Source organism: Bos javanicus, chromosome 22 (genome assembly GCF_032452875.1).
Source record: "Bos javanicus breed banteng chromosome 22, ARS-OSU_banteng_1.0, whole genome shotgun sequence".
Lineage (NCBI taxonomy): Eukaryota > Metazoa > Chordata > Mammalia > Artiodactyla > Bovidae > Bos > Bos javanicus.
The window spans coordinates 54,824,234-54,842,544 of record NC_083889.1 but is presented as its reverse complement, the minus strand read 5'-3'; the positions used below and the strand labels follow the sequence as shown (position 1 = coordinate 54,842,544).

At 51.6% G+C, this 18,311-nt stretch overlaps 1 protein-coding gene across 9 annotated transcripts in view; it reads left to right on the top strand.

Annotated features, from left to right (window-relative positions):
* Positions 1 to 2,237: 2,237 nt before the first annotated feature.
* ATP2B2 (ATPase plasma membrane Ca2+ transporting 2) overlaps positions 2,238 to 18,311 on the top strand; it is a 380,163-nt gene continuing 364,089 nt past the window's right edge. For all 9 annotated transcript variants that reach the window (XM_061397083.1, XM_061397086.1, XM_061397080.1 and 6 more), the window contains exon 1: positions 2,238 to 2,311. The gene's annotated coding sequence lies outside the window, so the exon portion shown is untranslated. The remainder of the gene's footprint in view (positions 2,312 to 18,311) is intronic.

Sequence of the window (18,311 nt, the reverse complement as noted above, 5' to 3'; positions counted from 1 at the left end):
ATAGCTACTGTTTTTTTGGGGGGGTGTGTTTACCTTGGAGAAGGCTATGGAATTTATCACCCTTTAAATAAACAGAAAGGTAGGAAGGACTTCCCAGGTGGTGCTAGTGGTAAAGAACCCGCCTGCCAATGGAGGAGACATGGGTTCAGTCCCTTGGTCTGGAAGATCCTCTGGAGGAGGAAATGGCAACCCACTCCAGTATTCTTGCCTGGAGAATTCTATGGACAGAGGAGCCTGGCAGGCTACAGTACTTAGGGTCACAAAGAGTCAGATATGACCGAGCAACTTAACCCACACACAAATAAACTAACAGGCTCAGAAAGGTCGAGGGCATGTTCAAGGTCATCCAACTGATGACTTTTGTCATCAGGACTTTGGTGGTGGCCCTTACTTTTGCACTGAGTTGCCTCACCTTTTGCAGCTTTTCACACCTATCCCTTTTGCCTTTCAACTTAACTGCTGGTTTCTGAAGGTTTCATAAAAGAAATAGTAACTGAAGCTGAGCCTTGACACTATGACTGAACAGGAATTGACTGAGAGAGGGAGAAGGGCATTTCCATCCAAGGAGCAGAACACTGAGAGAGATGTGGTGTAGGGCTAAATATACATCACGAGGGGGTGCTGGGAACCAAGGTGGGAACGAAGTAGAAAGGGCACTTGGGGCCAAAGCAGGAAACCTGGAATGGCAGTCTGAAGCTATGGAACTTCTAAGGGCACTAGGGAGCTATGGAAGGTTTTAGAGCAGGAGCAGCCGTGAACCATGTCTGGCGTCATGAAACCTATGTGACAGCTGGATGCAGGCAGACAGGAGGCACTGTGGGAATCCAGAAGAGAGGTGTTGGGGCCCTTCAACAGGTTCCAGGGGGAACTGTGGAGGCCTGTTCAGTGAGGACTTGGAGATGGGAGAGCCTGGAGCTGGTCACCTGGAGGCCCACGGTGCCGTTCAGTGGGATGGGGAAGGTGGGGTGTCTGTGCGGAGATGTCCTCCGGGCACCCACGGGAGAGGGCAGGCCTGCAGCAGGAGATGCAGTGACGCCTGCCAAGCCAAGTTGGAGCAGTGAGAACGGAGTGCTCTGAGCCAAGAGCCTGGAGACACCTCCTCTCACACCTGCCGGATTTCCTTTCGCTGATGGCCTCCCCGGCCCCCTCTCTCCCCTCTACGCCTAAGCCCCCGAGAGTGAATATCCTCCGTCCCATCCTAGGGCTGCAAAGCACAGGCCATTGTGCATTTGGCCCAGCCCAGGGTCTCCCCAGGCCCTAGCTCCTGTTTCAACAGACCAAAGCCTGGGGGCTGGTGGGTGGTTACCAGGGTCCAGGCCCTCCCTGCCCCCGCCCCAAGGGGGCCCCTCTTCTTCTCTCTTCCTGTGAGCAGAGCAGTGCATTTGGCTTTTTATAAAGCCGATAAATAAATAAGCAAGCGGGCATGATTAATTGATGGCATGGAGCAGACCCAGGCGCTGGGAGTCAGGTGGCCCAGCTTCCTGGTGGAGCTAGGCTTTTCAGCGACCTGGGGCCTGTGCCAAGGAGGGGAAGCCTGCTTTGGGGAAGTGCTTCCGTGTGTGCCTGGGGCTTCCACCTTTCTGCTCCTCTGTGCCCGCCTAATCTAGGCCCTAGACTGAGCCAGGGCTGGAGGCTGGGGGCCAACAGGTGCCCCTGCCCTACCCCCATCTCTTCTCCCAGTCTGAGTGCCCTCGGGCTCAACACCCCAGGATTGCTCCAGCCAGCCCTCTCCCTCAAAGCTAGGTCTCCCCGTATACCCCGACCACACCTTAGTAATCCCACACTGCATGACCCCAGCCTTGGGTTTCTGTGTGTTGGGAATGGGATTGGGGTACCCTGACCCAGGGGAAAGGGTTCCTCCAAGGGTCAGGCTGATGGGCGGGGGCGGTAACGAGCTGGTGCTGATGGAAGTACCTGAAGACCAAGCCCGGGGAGAGGCCGGACACCCGCTCCCTGGGTCCCCCAGCGCGCGCGGTGGGGCGCGGGCTGGACCGCGAGCTCCGGGTCCCGCAGGGCGCTCTCCGTGCGGAGTTTGGGGAGGGCCGAGGGGGAGCGCGTGGGGGAGGAGGGAGCGGGAGGGGAGGGAGAGAGGGAGGGAGAGAGGGAGGGAGGCGGGCAGAGCGCAGTGCAGCGGCGGCAGAGGCGGCGGCGGCGGCGGGAGGGAGGCGGGCGGGCGGCGGCGGGGCGGCGGGGCGAGGCGAGCGCGGGGCAGCGGCGGCAGAGGAGCCGCAGCCGCAGCGGGGCCGGGCCGGGCCGGGCGCGCACCAGCGGCAGCGGCAGCGGCAGCATCTCGCTCGCGGAGCCGGCGCAGGTGAGGCAGGGGCGGCCGGGCCCGGGGCTCTGGGCCTCCTCCCCTCTCCTTCGGGCTCTCTCTTCCTGCCGGCTGGCTTCCCTTCCTCGGGCGCTCGTCCCCGGGAACCGCTGCCCGGCCAGAGCCCGAGCCGGAGCGCGTCCCGGGTCCACTCGCCCCGCGGAGGCAGGCGCCTTGTCAGCGGTGACCTTGAGCGGGCAGCCGGCGCGGGCGGGGCTGGCCGGGGTGGGCGCCTGCGGACCCGGCGCCTGCAGGCGCGGGGAGGGGGCGCGCCGTCCGCCTGCCGCGCGCAAACTTTCCGGGGATCCGAACAGCCCCGGAACTGGGGCCGGGGTCGTCCAAGGCGTTAGAACCCCCCGATTTCTTCCTTCCCAGCTGTCTCTGACTTCTCTGCCTGGCTTCTCCCCAGTATTGCGGGGTCCCCCCTTTCTCCAGGTCTGGGTATCTGCAGGCTAGGGACAGGAGCGCAGCTGTGGACGTTGACCCGGGGCTGGGGGCTTCTCTCCTCCGCAAAGGCGCTTTCGGAGCTTCCAAGAGCCTAAGCGCCGCGGGACCCTCTGCCAGGTGCTCTCTGCACCTCCGGCCTTGCTCTTCCCTGGCGCCCCTCGCTCTGCCCGCAGCCCTTGCCCAAGCTCCAGAAGTCCCCCACCTGGTGCCACAAGGGCTCCAAAGCCCCACACTCTCGTCAGGCTCTCAGATCTGCAGCTTGATTTTTCAGTCTAGCGTCAAAGGGTCCTTGAGAAAGAGGATTTAGGCAGGTACCCCACCTAGGGCCCCAAAGTGGATCAATATGTTTCCACACACCTGGACTCACCCAGGGCCTGGTCATCCTGAAGCCCTGTGGTCTCAGGAGGAGACTCTGTCCTGGCCATCGGGTGTGTGTCTTAGCATCCTAGAACGTTATTCTTAATGATGGGAGGTGAGCCCCAGAGAGGGCGATCCAACCTCAAGGTCACACAGCCAACCTGTGAAAGGAGCAAGAACTGGGCTTTTTTTTTTTCCAAATGGGTTGAGAGGGAAGGAGAGTACTCCTGTTTGGTTCCTACTCCTGGGGGATTTGGGCTCTGTCTCTTACTAGCTGTGTGACCTCTGACAAGTCAATTCCCCTCTGACTCTCCCCATGTGTAAAATGGGGGTAGCTACCTCCCAGGGCTGTTCCGATGGCTGTGTTCATGTTCTTAAAGTTCTTACCACCCTGCCTAGTGCATGGTCTGTATCCAAAAATTTTTTGGCTACCAACATGTGAAATTTCCTTTCCGGGCTCAGAAGGGAAGAAACGGTTCCCATCCTCTCCAGTCTGCTCCGGCATCTAGATTTCGATGGGTTCTCCCTTGTGGCTCTGTGGGCTGCTAGGGGGCAGCACCTGCCAGAACCCTGAACCCTTGTGTGGAATGTTTCGTGGTGGCAAGAGTCCCAGACCCTCAAGAGCCCTCTGGACCTACTGGTCCGGCTACTGCAGGCTGTGGTTTCTTGCTTCTTCCATGGCAAGAACAGTCGCTAATTCCTAGCTGGGAGATGATGACGGGGGTGCCCTGCTGTAGTCCCAGGAGGATCACCCCCCTCCCTCCACAGTCTTATGGGCGAACATCAGCCTCACCTTCTCCATCTGACCCACTGTTCTCTCTACCTCTGTGCGATGTCATTCCTTCCCTCAGAGGTACTATTGGCAGCAGAGGAGACGAGGCAGGAGGAACTCATTCATTCATTCCCTTGCCTAGCCTTGAGTCATGCCTTCTCTGGGTCAAGGGGTGCTTGGAAGCACTGAGAAATATCAGCCATATGTTGCAGTTATGAAGCTTCTGCCAGGTGCTAGGTGCCTCCTGCTCCCTGGAGACACATTCATTCATTTGACACATTTTTATTAAATACCTAATATGTGCTAAGCACTGTTTGGTGTGGCAGGGAGACATTGGTAAATAAAACAGACCTGATCCCAGTTGTCTAGGGTGACCATGTGATTTGCCGTCCAAGCCGAGATAATTTTGAGAATGAGAGAGGGCATTATTAATGATAACACCAGAACTGCGGACATAAACAGGGACTGTCCAGCCAAACCGGGTTGCATGGCCATCCTGTGACCTCGTATTTATACACCAGTGTTCATGGAGAACTGTTAATTTTTTTTTGAGCTTGCTTTTTGCCAGGCTCTGTTAAGCCCTTTCGAGTTATCATCTGATTTAATCCTCCCAGGGCTGTGAAGCTGCTGTTACCATCTGCATGCAGCTGGTTAGTGATGGGGCTGGGACCCCTTCTGCTACTTAACTGCTGAGTCGCAGTGTCTCCCCAGAGATGGACAAGACCCAGGGCCCACGGGCACTCTCACTCTATCAAAGAAGCTCACAGATGACTGTTAGGAACACAGATGCTGTAATAGATGTGCCGCAGGGGAAGACGGAGGCACAGATTTTGCCTGAAAGAGTCTGAGGGAGCTTTCTGAAGGACAGAACCTTTAAGCTGGAGCTTGAAACCTGAATAAGGATTTTGATGGACTGCTCGGTTTGGGGCAGGGCGTTCCAGGCCCAGGTAACTAACTGAGGCTTTGAGGTGTGGGGTATGTGAACTGTTTGGCGCTTCTGCTGCTGCTGCTAAGTCACTTCAGTCGTGTTCGACTCTGTGCGACCCCATAGACGGCAGCCCACCAGGCTCCCCCATCCCTGGCGCTACCATCCCCCAAATAGGTCTGAATCTAACTGCGACAGGACAAGACTTAGATCTGAAACAGCAGAGCCAGCGAAGATTCCGTCCAAAGCAGGTGTGCTGTGGCATTTTACAAGGATGCTCTGAAGATGTGACTATTCTGGAGGCAGGTGTTAGAGAGAGAATTGGTTGTGCTGGTTTTCCCTTTGACAGGAATTTTCTGTAACCCAGTCTATACTATGGGTTGCCTGCAAGGTCAGGGAAATCATCTTGTTATGTAGAACCACTGCAGAAGAATCTTACCAGCGTCTATCACAGCAGAAAGGTTTCACCAGGCAAAGTGAGTGCCGGCAAGAGGAATATTAACCTACTTAAGGGACACAGTGTGTAGTAGCATCATTTGCAAATAAGGAATGTGCTCGTTATAAGTTAAATCTTTTCTGTTTGCTCAGTCACATCCAGAATAGCAGAACTTCCTCCTCTCGCTCCTCCTCTCCATGTCACCTCTGCCACCGTAGAAATCTGCAAGTCATAAAATTGAATTTCTTTAGTAATATAGAAAATTATAATAAAATCTTATTTCTCAGGCTTTTCACTAATTCGGACTGGCCTCCTTTCCTCTCCCTGCCAAGGAAGTGGAATTATTAGCTCTATGCTATCTGAAACTTTGAATCCATTAGCAGAGAACAGTACCAGAAAAGCGGGTCAACTGTTGGGGCCTTGAATTTGGAAAATCAGGCTAGGAAGATTTGGGAAGCAGGAGAGCTTGCTGGACGACAGGGAAGGGGAAGGAGCAGGGCCAGCTGGGTGTGTGACCTATGTAATGACACAGGATTCTGTGGTGAGAGGGGCCCCACAACTTGATTCAATACTCTGTGGTCACATATTGAAATCCTTAATAACTTTGAACAGGGAAGCCCACATTTTCACTTTGCACTGCTGCTGATGCTGCTGCTAAGTCGCTTCAGTTGTGTCCGACTCTGTGCGACCCCATAGACGGCAGCCCACAGGCACCACCGTTCCTGGGATTCCCCAGGCAAGAATACTGGTACTTTGCACTACATCCTCCAAATTATGTAGCCCATCCTGGGAGGGAGAGAGGAAGAGAGAAAGGGTGGGGGTGGAGGTGGGGGTCGGGAAGACAGCGGGGGCAGGGGGAAAAAATAGAGATGAGGAGAGAGAAAGTCAAGTAACATTTCTAGAGCCTCTGCCATGTGCCAGATGCTATGTGAGGCCACTTACCTTGTTCCCCTACTTTCGTCTTCCTGACAATCCTATGAGGTGGGTGATGTCGTCCCTGTTTGAAAATGTAGATTTTATGTGACTCAGGTTTGGTAGGGGCTTCCCTGGTGGCTCGGTGGTAAAGAATCTGCCTGGCAGTGCAGGAGACATGGATTTGATCCCTGGGTCGGGAAGATCCCCTGGAAAAAGAAATGGCAATGCACTCCAGTATTCTTGCCAGGGAAATCCCATGGACAGAGGAGCCTGGCGGGCTACAGTCCATGGGGTCACAAAGAGTCGGAGACGACTGAGTGAGCGAGCAAGACAGTTCTAGAGGCTAGCAGTCTGAGATCAAGGGGCCGGCAGGGCCACACACCTTCTGAAACCTGTAGGGAAGCTTTTGATGGTTTCCAACAATCTCTGCTGCTCGTAAGCCTGTAACTACGTGACTGCTGTCTCTGCGGTGTCTTCACACGGCTGACCCCCTACTCTGCCGCGTCTCATTTTCACATCTCTCTGTCCTTATAAGGACAACAGTCATATTAGAATGGAGCCTACCCTCACTGAGAATGACCTCATCTAAACTTGATCACATCTGCAAAGACCCCGTTTCCAAATAAGGTCACATTCACAGGTGCAGGGTTAGGGCTCCAGTGTATCTTCAGGGAGGACACAGCCTCATGCACAGCCGCAGTGAACCCGACTGTGTGAATGTGAATGATTTGGGCCGAGAATGAACTCCTCTCTGCCCCAAGGTTAATACCAGCTCTGAAGAATCGAACGTTCTTGAGAAGGAGCAAATGAAAACTGTTCGGTCCACGCTGAGAGAGAAAAATCAATCCCCGCTGAGGGAGAGAGCAGTCCCAAGCGTACACAGAGGCGTCTCCACCTGAGCCTTCCTGCTTGCCCCACCTTCCTGACGCCATCACTTTCGTGTCCCTGGCTTCCTGGGGGATTGAGCTGCTTCAGTCCCGTTTCCTCATCTGTGAGACAGGATACCAGCAGCGCCTGCCTCGTGGGTGCTTTCCTGAGAATGAGAGGAATTAAGACGCGTGATTCTTAAACAGTGCCTAGCACACAGTTGCTACTGTTACCATCCTCATCATCTTTTAACTTAGGTAGCTTTTCACATGTCTTTGTATCTTTCAGTTTTCCTCACAGCAAGCCCTGTGACATGCTTCCATAAAAACCAGCTTCCTCTCCCCATAAGGTGGTTACTCACTGATGAAGCCACGTCTCAAACCCAGTCCTCGGGTTTCCAATTCCGAGCTGGCCTCACTGCATGGCGCCTGCTCTAGTAGCTGAAAACCCACCAGTATGAAGATGTTGTTCCTGGTTTCATGGGGCTGGGAGACTGGAGAGGAGTGATGTGTCAGGGAGAGGATGATCTGAAGGGAAGGAGAGGGTACCCAGAAAGGGGAAATAGCCTCAGCGGCCAGAGCCCCCCTTTATCACTATGCTTCTTAGAGGTGGCACAGGTGGGGCCTTTCTTTTTTTAACTTTGCATTTTCAGGCCCTGGTACATAGTAGGTGCCTAATAAATGTGTTGGATGAATGGATTTCTTATCAAACGCAAACAGTCACTGTCCCCAACCCAACAACAACAACAACAAAATCCTAGGACGAGGCCGCGTTGCCTAAGTGGCGATTGCTGGCCACAACTCAAAGCTGGGCCATAGACGTGTGAGTGATGTCAGAAAAACATGCTTTTGATGCTGTGTGAGGAAACTGGATGAGCTGTGAAGGGCGAGGGTATAAAGAGGGTCCGATTAAGATTTGTAGAGTGTTTAGCAAAAAAGCCTGGGTCATAAATATCATCTCCTTTCTTTGCTCTTTTCTCACCCACCCCTCTTCTTCTCTCTTCATCTGTATTAGTTGAGGTAGTCATTAGTGCTAGAGAAGTATTTCTAGCTCCTTACTTTCTAGGTAGGTGGTAAACGGAGCTTCTCTGCTTGTTTTGTCATTAGTTACAGCTATGTATCTTGCTTTGGCCAGTGAAATTGGAGAAGTGACATTTGTCATCTCGGAAGCTTTAATAACTAGCATGCTGTTAGCCACTGTCCCCTTTTCCTCTCTCGGCAACTGAGGCAGCATGAAGCTGGAGCCTCCCTCAGTCTGATTCCCAAGTGAAGATGATGCGGAGCAGAGCCCTCTGCCAAACTATGATGGACGTGCAGCAATCAGTGAGAAGTGAGCCTTTGCTGTTAAGACACTGACACTTTGCTCTTATTTGTTACTGCAGCATAATCTGTCCTGTCCTGACTGATACAGGTAGGGCACGAGCTAAAATAACCACAACTTGTTTAGAGATGTATAGCCCTCTGTCCATGGCATTCTCCAGGAAGGAATACTGGAGTGGCTTGCCATTCCCTTTTCCTGGGGATCTTCCTGACCCAGGGATAAACCCAGGTCTGTTGCATGGCAGGCCGATTCTTTACTGTCTGGCCCACCAGGGAAGCTCTAGAGATGTGTTAAGTCTTTCATTCCTTCGCATGTAATGCTTAAAATTTTAGTGTTTGAAGGTCTTGTGGATACAAAATGGGTGAGCCCCACTGCTCTGTGAGGTAAAGGTCAGTCTTTGTGGCACAGATTATGGGAACTGTTCCAACTTCACCCCAGCCTCATCTGCTTTTCCCGTGTGGTCCTGCCAGACAAGTCTGCAGCATCCTCGAAATGGGCCATGTGTGCTGGAGCAACTCCGGGCCTTTGCCTGTGCTCTGGCTAGAATGGGGCATCCCCAGGAAGTCACGTCACGTGATGAGTGGCTGTGGTGGAGGGAGAGGGGAGCATTGGGTTGGTTCTGTGTGGCACGGAAGACCAGAATTAGGACTGAGAGTGAGAGTCCTGTTCAGTGTGAGACAGCTTTCTAGCTATTAGGACCTGGCCTGGCACAGTAGCGAGCTCACCACACTAGGAAGTTTCCAAGTAGGGGTGGGATGTCATGGTGGAGATTTCAAGTCATCAAAACTAGTATAAACTTTCCAATCCTGTTGCACATGACTTTAGGTGAGGATTGTCCAAATAAGGTGGATCTTGGCCATAATTCTCTATTTCTGTTTTCCCTTTTAAAAATAAAAATAGCTCCCCCTCCCAATTGTAGATTGGTTACATAATGATTATAGAATTACAAATGATATCAAAAAGTACAAAGTAAAACTCAAATGCAATGCCATAAAACAGAGCTAACATCCATTAACATTTTGTTCCAGATAATGTCCTTCCAGATGTTTCTCTATGATTTATAGGTAAATAGATAGATTTTGTTGTTATTGTTGTTTTTGTATCTTTATGTCACTCAGTAGTAGAGTATGGGCATCTTAAATAGTAGTAAATATTTCTCTACCTTGTCTTTTATAAGTGGCTCTGCTGTAATTTATTTAATGGATCCCTTCCTGGAGGTTGTTCCTGAATTGTGCCATTAGGGGCACCATTGGGATGGATGTCTTGTCTGTGGACCCCTGGGCTTGTGTTCAGGCACCTCCTGAGGACATATTCCTAGAAGTGACATCAACTGGCTCAGGCAAAACGGTTTGGGGCGAAAGAAGAGATGAGAGCCATGGTATGATCAGGTAGAGGAACCACTTCTGGCAGGAGGGAAGCCTGCAAAGGGCCCGAAAGGAGGGAGATGAAAGGGAGACGGTGGCTGGTCTGGAAGGCTGAGGCAGTGGGAGAGAAGGGGAGGACATGGAGGGAGCTGGATTTAGACCCTCAGTCCCATCTTTGGGTGAGCCGTTCCCCAGGCAGAGGCCAACTGTGACGGCAGCTAAGACTTACTAGAGCCAGGCAGTTACAAGTGCTTTTATGTGCACAGCAGAGCCCCCCCACCACCTTGCAAGGAAGGTTTCTGTCCCCATTTTACAGAGGAACAAGGTGAGGCCTGGAGAGGACGCAGCAAAGGTGCTGTTGTCTCCATCTGCAGTGTGTGGGCTCCTGCAGAGTTCAGACCCTTCACACACCCTGCACACACCCTGGCTAGCTCATGCCTCCCGTCTTGGCAGACGCCATCTCAGCCAGCTCTTGGAAAGGAAGACTGATCGTAGGTGACTTCTTTATGAAGTTTTTCTTCATGGCTCCTCATCCACCCCAGTCAACCCCCCAAAGTAAGGCAGAACTGCTCAGGGCTCAGAAAGATGTCCTGTAGGCATCACCAAAGTGTTATTTGGTATTGAGTATTCACTGTTGAACCAGGGAGCCTGGTTCCGTGGCTTCAGTGAATTGGATTCCCTGACTCGACTGACAGAGAGTAAGACCCTTTCTTATCTCACATGATCCAAAGCTCTGGAGTCAAGTTAATTTAGCAGTTCATTCCATGCCATCAAAACCCACAGTCTTTCTGTCCTCCTCTGCTATCATCTCTAAAAGGATTCTGCTGTCCTGAGCATCCCCTGAAGATGCCACAGGACCCAGGGGACAAAAGGCAGAGGCAGCTCTCTGTTTCTTTTATCAGGGAGGAAGTCTTTCCTAGAAGCCCCCAGCCAACTTTCCCTTCTGTCTCATTGGCTGGAATTGGGTCACATGGCCGTGTCTAAACCAATCACTGCCAAGGGAATGTGACTGAGGGCTTTAAAGGACCAGGACTTATCTCTGCATCAGTTAAGGGCAGAGGTAGGTGCCCAACACAGTCAGGGCTCTGCCAGCCAGGAAAGGAATGACCACTGGGAAGGCAGCTCCCAGGGTCTGCTCAACTGTGTGCTCACACTCCCAGCTCCCCTGCTAGGCTGGGAGCTGTGAGAGGACAGGGGCTTGGGGCTTACCCCTTCCTGTGTCTTCTGCAGGCTAGCACAGGGCTTGGCACCTTGTGGATATTGAGCAAACTATGGGTTGAATGAATGAATGAAACGAATCAGTAGGTGTTGCCGGAGATTGCATTGGACCCTGAGATCTCTGTGTACCAACAGTGCCAGTGATCTATCGACTGGGGCCGGGGGTGGTTTAGGTATTTCAGAGAGTATAGGAATGGCTTTGTCCTCAAAGTTGTGGTAATTTGGCAGTGGGGAGAACACTAGAGCCTGAGTAATGTGTAGAATCGGGGCCTGGATGGTGGCACTGACTAGACACGTCATAGAAGGTAAATGCCTCCATAGGAGCCCAGAACAGTAGGACAAGGCCCACTAGGGACCAGACACTGTGAAGGGCAGTGGTGGGTGGTGGCCTGTGTGCTCTGAGACTGGATGTGAGGGTGGTGGATACGGGGCAGTGAGGGCACCAGCTGGTCCTGAAGAGGACTCATTCCTGAGAGCCTACTGTGTCCTGGGCATCATACTTGTATTTATTTCATCCACTCTTTCCTGTGTCTCTATGAAATGGATCATCCTGTCCCATTTGTAGATGGGGAAACAGACTCAGAGGGTGAGTTTGCTTGTCGGACATCACAGGGCCAGGAAGTGGTGGAGTTTGGCTGAGAAAGCACATCTGTTCTGAAACACTGGCTCCGTTCTACAAAGGGGCTGGGATGGCCTTTGAGGGCCCACCTAAGACCAGCAGACTGTGGAGTGAATGGGAAAGGGGAGCCTGTAAACTGGCAAGGAGGGCCTCGAGAAGCTTGGCGCTGTGCAATGAGGGAGCAAGACATCCCTGTGGAAGAGGTGCTTGCAGCAGGATTCAGGGTGGGCCTGAGGAGCCATGATCCTTGGCATCAGAGCTGACCTCACATCCCTGATCTCCCAGCTAATAGCTGTGACCTTGATGGGACACTTAGTTTCTCCATCCCTCAGTTTCTCCATCTATAAAATGACAATAATAATTAAGTATGTACCCAGTGCCTGGCACATAAGGAGAATTTAATAAATGGAGCTATTATAATTATTAATATCATTATTGCTGTTCTTTTAGAGCCTGGTGGGTGATCACATTTTGGGGTGACTCCCTTGGTGTGGGGGTCCTGGGTTCCAGCTCTGCCTTGATCACCACCCACACATTTGACCTTGACTGCATCCTGCACCCAGCCTGGCTCTCCAGGCTTCCTCTGCAAACTTAAGAGGGGGTGGGCCAGCTTAATTCTAGCTTCCTCTTTGTTCCAAGCTCTGCACTTGTGTGAGGTGGAAGGGGGAGGCTGCAATGACAAACAGGATCAGAATGGAGTGAGGGGGTGTTGGGGATGCCTTTGTTCGGGGAAAGCAAAGGAAGGGAAGGGCATAGGTGGGAAGGAGGAGCAGAGAGGAGCCGGAGCAGGTGCACAGCCAGCCAGGCCTGAGCAGGTGTGCAAACCGGTGGCCGGACAGCCGGTGGCCGGACAGTTAGGAGGGGAGCAGAGGCAGCCTGCTGAAACCGACCAGGCAGAAGCTCGTTGAGAACAGCTGCGTCTGACACCTGCCTGCGTTGTGGCAGAACCAGAGAGAGAGAGAGGAAGAGAAAGAGAGCGATCAATCATAGTTCTTCCTGATGTTTAATACCTGGGAGGCAGGGCTTTGAAGAGTGTGTGTGTTCAAAGACTGAAATTGAATTTCTCCAAAGTTTGCAGGAACACTGCAATTATGCCTGAGAACATGTCTATGAAATCCCCTTGAAATCTATTTTTGGCACAAGGTTTTATAACCAGAGTCAGAAATTGAGTGGAAGTGTGTGGGAGGCTGACCCTGGACAGATTCCATGTTTTAAAGGGGAAAGGGTATTTTTAACTGCAAACACCCCTGTCTCCTCGGGTGAGACCAGGGAAGAGGCAGTTTTACCACTTTGGGTTTCCCACCCACTGTCGTGTTAAGACGGCAACTGTCTTTGACAGAAGTTGTTAAAGTTCCTTACTCAGAGTGGGTGGCCTGGGGCTGGGGGATGAGCGGGGGAACTTGTCTGGGAGTTTTGTATGTTGGAACAGAGATAGATCTTAATTTGCCAGAGACTCCTTCAAATCCATCTTGTGATGCTGTCACTGTGCCCAGGGAGATTTGCCTGGCGGGAGATTTCTCCAACACTGCTGTATCAGTTAGCTGTTGCTTGGTAACAAATTGCCCCAGTCTTGATGTCTTGAAGCAGTTGGTTTGTATTATTGGCAATGAGTGTACAATTCAGCTGAATGGTTCTTCTGGACCTGCTGGATTCCCTGACATGTCTGTGGTCTGTTGTCAGTCACGTAAGCAGCTCTGTTGACTGTGGTGGGCTATTTCACAGGTGTGAGGGGTCAGCTGGCTCGGGGCTGGCCTAGGACAGTCTCTATGGGACAGCTTAGCTCTGCTGTATGCTGTGTCTTCTCCTCCAGCAGCACGTGTGGGTCTGTTGGAGAGGCAGTGGCAGGGCTGTGAGAGAAAACAGAAGCATGCAAGGGTCATTGAGACCTGGGCTCAAAACTGGCACAAGGTCACTTCCAGTGCATGCGTGCATGCTCAATTGCTCAGTCGTGTCAGACTCTTTGTGACCCCATGGACTGTAGCCTGCCAGGCTCCTCTGTCCATGGGATTCTCCAGGCAAGATTGCTGGAATGGGTTACCCTGTCCTCCTCCAGGAGATCTTCCTGACCCAGGGTTCAAACCCACGTCTTTTATCTCCTGCATTGGTAGGTGGGTTTTTTTTTTTTAACCACTACTGCCACCTGGGAAACCTTCTGTTGGCCAAAACAAGTTATGAGGTCATCCCAATTCCAGGATTGGGGAAATATGATGGTACTTCTTGAATGGCAGAGTCACATTGAAAAGGGCTGGGGTCCAGGCAGGCCTTTAATTGGGACCACCAACACCTCCATTCGGTGTGCACACAGGTGAGCTTCAGCGTCGCCCTCTGGGGCTGTCACATTAGGTGGCTGTCTTTCCTTATAGTCGTCCCTATGCCAAGGAGGCCCTTGCCGTGCAGAGTTTTCTGAGTCTTATCTGTGGAATAAGGAAAGTATGGGCTCCCACATACCGCGAGGTCAGTTTGCACTTGCGTTGTTGATTAGTCGCTTCAGCCATGTTGGACAGTTTGTGCCCTGATGGACTGTAGCCCACCAGGCTTCTTGGTCTGTGGGATTCTCCAGGCAAGGATACTGGAGTGTGTTGCCATTTCCTTCTCCAGAGGATCTTCCTGACCCACAAACTCATATGTCCTGCATTGTCAGGTGGGTTCTTTACCACTGAGCCACCAGGGAAGCCCCCACTCACTCATGAGACTGGCAGAAATTAAAGAGTTTGATGTCCTCCAGTGTTGGTGAAGATGTTGTATCCATGGCTGGTCAGGGTTTCCATGGCATTTAAGGGGGCAATTCTGCTGTATTTCTTCCTTTTTTTTAACTTAATTTTTTTTTAATTGGAGGAATATTGCTTTACGATGTTGCATTGGTTTCTGCCGTATGACAATGCAAACCAGCTGTAATTATCTGCTGTATTTCTGAGAATTGAAAATATATGTAAGGGTTAAATGCAGTATGGAATGACCATATCATGGATGAATAGCTGATAGACACAATTACCCAGATGAACCTCGAGGCGTGAAAAAGGCCGGTCCCACAGGCTTATTTGCTCCATGACTCCGTTTGGGTAACTTTGGTGACGTAACATAATCTTAGGGTTGGAGAACAAGTTAGTGGTGGTCAGGGGTCAGGGATGGGGAGAGGGTGTGTGGCATGCAGGGGAGGGCAGGGGGCCTTGGGGGGATGGCACAGTTGAGTGTCTTGGAGGGGCTGTTGTGTGCACAAAGACACACTTGTGATAAAATCACACACTTGTGATAAAATTACAAACTTGTGATAAAATCACACACTTGTGATAAAATTACACGTGTACGCACACAAGCACACCTGTATGGCGGGTGCAGTTTGAACTAAGCTCTAGGGGTTGTGGAATGTCTATTTCTTGGTTTTGACATTGTGCTCTGTCTATGCAAGATCTTGACTTTGGGAGAGGCTGGGTGAAAGATGTCTGGGTGTTCCCTATTCATTTCCTAACAACCCCCTGCGCATCTATAATTATTTCCAAATAAAAAGTTGAGTCCAGAGCGATGCCAGTGTGCCGCGTGGTCCTGTGCACCTGGAGGCTTATGCGGGTGGTCACCGAACGCTCTTTGTTATCAGACGACTGGAAATGACTCAGAAACAACCTGAACGCCTTCTTTCACCGGATAACCGTTTACTGAGCGCCTGCTGTAAGCCGGTCACCTTGCAGGCTCTGGGGACATAGCCGTGAGCAAAGTAGTCCAAGTCTTTGCCCAGGTGAGTTCACATTGTGTGACTGTCTCACCACAGGGAGCTGACTCGACCACAGGGCAGCTGCACAAGGGATCCCAGGTAACAGAAACAGGGAGAGGAGGGGGGTTCCAGTCTCTGTGGACGTGTGCGATTCTGTCTCCAGACCACATCACTGAGAGAGAAGAGCAAGAAGCAGAATCAGGCATTCGGTGTGATGTTTTTTTAGAAAAGAAGCACAGTCAGATAAAGAAAGGGCCAAACTCTGGCGTGCACTTTGCCGGCTGTTAGAAGGCCCTGTCCCCAGGATGGAAGGCCCACGGGGGTGGGGAGTCGGGGCTCTTTTGCCCACGCACCCCTCCAAGTGCAGTTCTGGCACGGAGAGGCATGCTGATTATCTGCTGAAGGAAGGAGTGAGTTGTACCTGTTGACTAAAAAACAGAGTCACAACCTGAACGTTGAGAGTTATTTTATTTTGTGGGCACGTGTAGGATTCCTAGCCTGGAAAGACCGTATCTCAGAAGTTCTGAGAAAACTGCTCCAAGGAGGCAGGAGGCTACGTCAGGCTATGCACTAAAGGTCCCTATGCAACAAAGGGAGCAGGCAGTCTGAACGGCAAAGGTCAGGCATCTGCAAGCCTCTGGGCTCACTGCTTCCATTCCTTTCACATGCGCCTCAGCCATCTGGGGCAGTCCTGTTTCCTTGTTCGCCTTTGCTGCTGGCATTTCCCCAGCATCTCAGCAGTCACCGTGGGGGGTGGCAGCATCCGCTGGATCACCATTTTGGGAGCCCTTTTCACCTTTGGAGGCCGGAAATCACTGATGGCTGTGACTTTTGTTGTTGTTGTTTATTGATATGGCAGGAGATATTTTTATTTCACATACCCATTTTACAGATTGGCCAAGAGAAGCATGAGGTCCTTAGCAGTGATATACTGGCAGATCAGATCAGATCAGTCGCTCAGTCGTGTCCGACTCTTTGCGACCCCATGAATCGCAGCACACCAGGCCTCCCTGTCCATCACCAACTCCCAGAGTTCACTGAGACTCACGTCCATCGAGTCAGTGATGCCATCCAGCCATCTCATCTTCTGTCGTCCCCTTCTCCTCCTGCCCCCAATCCCTCCCAGCATCAGAGTCTTTTCCAGTGAGTCAACTCTTCGCATGAGGTGGCCAAAGTACTGGAGTTTCAGCTTTAGCATCATTCCTTCCAAAGAAATCCCAGGGCTGATCTCCTTCAGAATGGACTGGTTGGATCTCCTTGCAGTCCAAGGGACTCTCAAGAGTCTTCTCCAACACCACACTTCAAAAGCATCAATTCTTCAGCGCTCAGCCTTCTTCACAGTCCAACTCTCACATCCATACATGACCACAGGAAAAACCATAGCCTTGACTAAACGGACCTTTGTTGGCAAAGTAATGTCTCTGCTTTTGAATATGCTATCTAGGTTGGTCATAACTTTCCTTCCAAGGAGTAAGCGTCTTTTAATTTCATGGCTGCAGTCACCATCTGCAGTGATTTTGGAGCCCAGAAAAATAAAGTCTGACACTGTTTCCACTGTTTCCCCATCTATTTCCCATGAAGTGATGGGACCGGATGCCATGATCTTTGTTTTCTGAATGTTGAGCTTTAAGCCAACTTTTTCACTCTCCACTTTCACTTTCCTCTAGAGGCTTTTGAGTTCCTCTTCACTTTCTGCCATAAGGGTGGTGTCATCTGCATGCTGCTGCTGCTGCTGCTAAGTCACTTCAGTCGTGTCCAACTCTGTGCGACCCCATAGACGGCAGCCCATCAGGCTCCCCGGTCCCTGGGATTCTCCAGGCAAGAACACTGGAATGGGTTGCCATTTCCTTCTCCAATGCATGAAAGTGAAAAGTGAAAGTGAAGTCGCTCAGTCGTGTCCGACTCTTAGCGACCCCATGGACTGCAGCCTACCAGGCTCCTCCATCCATGGGATTTTCCAGGCAAGAGTACTGGAGTGGGGTGCCATTGCCTTCTCCTGTCATCGGCATATCTGAGGTTATTGATATTTCTCCCGGCAATCTTGATTCCAGCTTGTGTTTCTTCCAGTCCAGCGTTGAGCTATGAGGTGTGGATCAAATACCCTTGACTTTGAGGCTACCACATACTTTTATTTCACCCATTTCCCACCCCAACCACAGGAGGCTGAAATTGTCAAGTCTTAGAGATCTTCTGATCCACACTGGCTGTTGGTTGTGGAATGAGGTCACGGTTTTTTTTTTTTGGTTCACGATCCGGGATTTGGTGATGGACAGGGAGGTCTGGCGTGCTGCAGTCCATGGGGGTCTCAGAGAGTCAGACACGAATGAGCAACTGAGCTGAACTGAACAGTGTGTCAGGCGTGCCTGCTGACATTATCTCATTTAATCCTCCTATTAATCCTGTTCTGGGGAAAGTGGATGTTCTCACATTTTCTATCTGATCTCGGGCCCCAAGCCCTCCTGTAAGTTTTTAGGCACAGGATTCTAGATGACTGGAGGTAAGAGAGTCTTTTATGGGACACATAGGCCTTCCCTGGAGCCTTCGTGAGTGCCTTGTGGGGGGCACATGCTCTTTACTCTCTATTCCCCCCTCAGCCTCTCAGAGAATCCATGCTTGCCTTGGGGTCCAGGGGGGTCGCTCCTCTGCAGCCCGCTGCCTCTCTTCATCTCTGTCAGCCCCGTATGTGGCTTAGAACGGAGCACCAGACTCTTGGGAATGCTTGCTGGGTTGATAGAAGTTGAGATTTCTTTAAAGGCAAGTGCTGAATTGTCAATCACAAGGAACACCTGTTCAGCATTTAGCTTTTAAGGTAAGGGAAAAGCGTGTTTCTTTCCTTTAACCTGTGTGAGAGTTTGTGTGGTAGGATAACGAGTGAGAACACAGATGCTCAAAGCAGCTCATTCATTCACTCACTCATTCATTCATTCACCAAACACGTCTTGAGGCTCTGGTTAGAGCCCGTGGCTGGTCCTGAATGTGTGGTTTGACCCAGCGCCATTCTCAGGACAGGAAAGCACAGAGGCAGTTTACCCAGTGTCGCCTGGGAACCTGCAT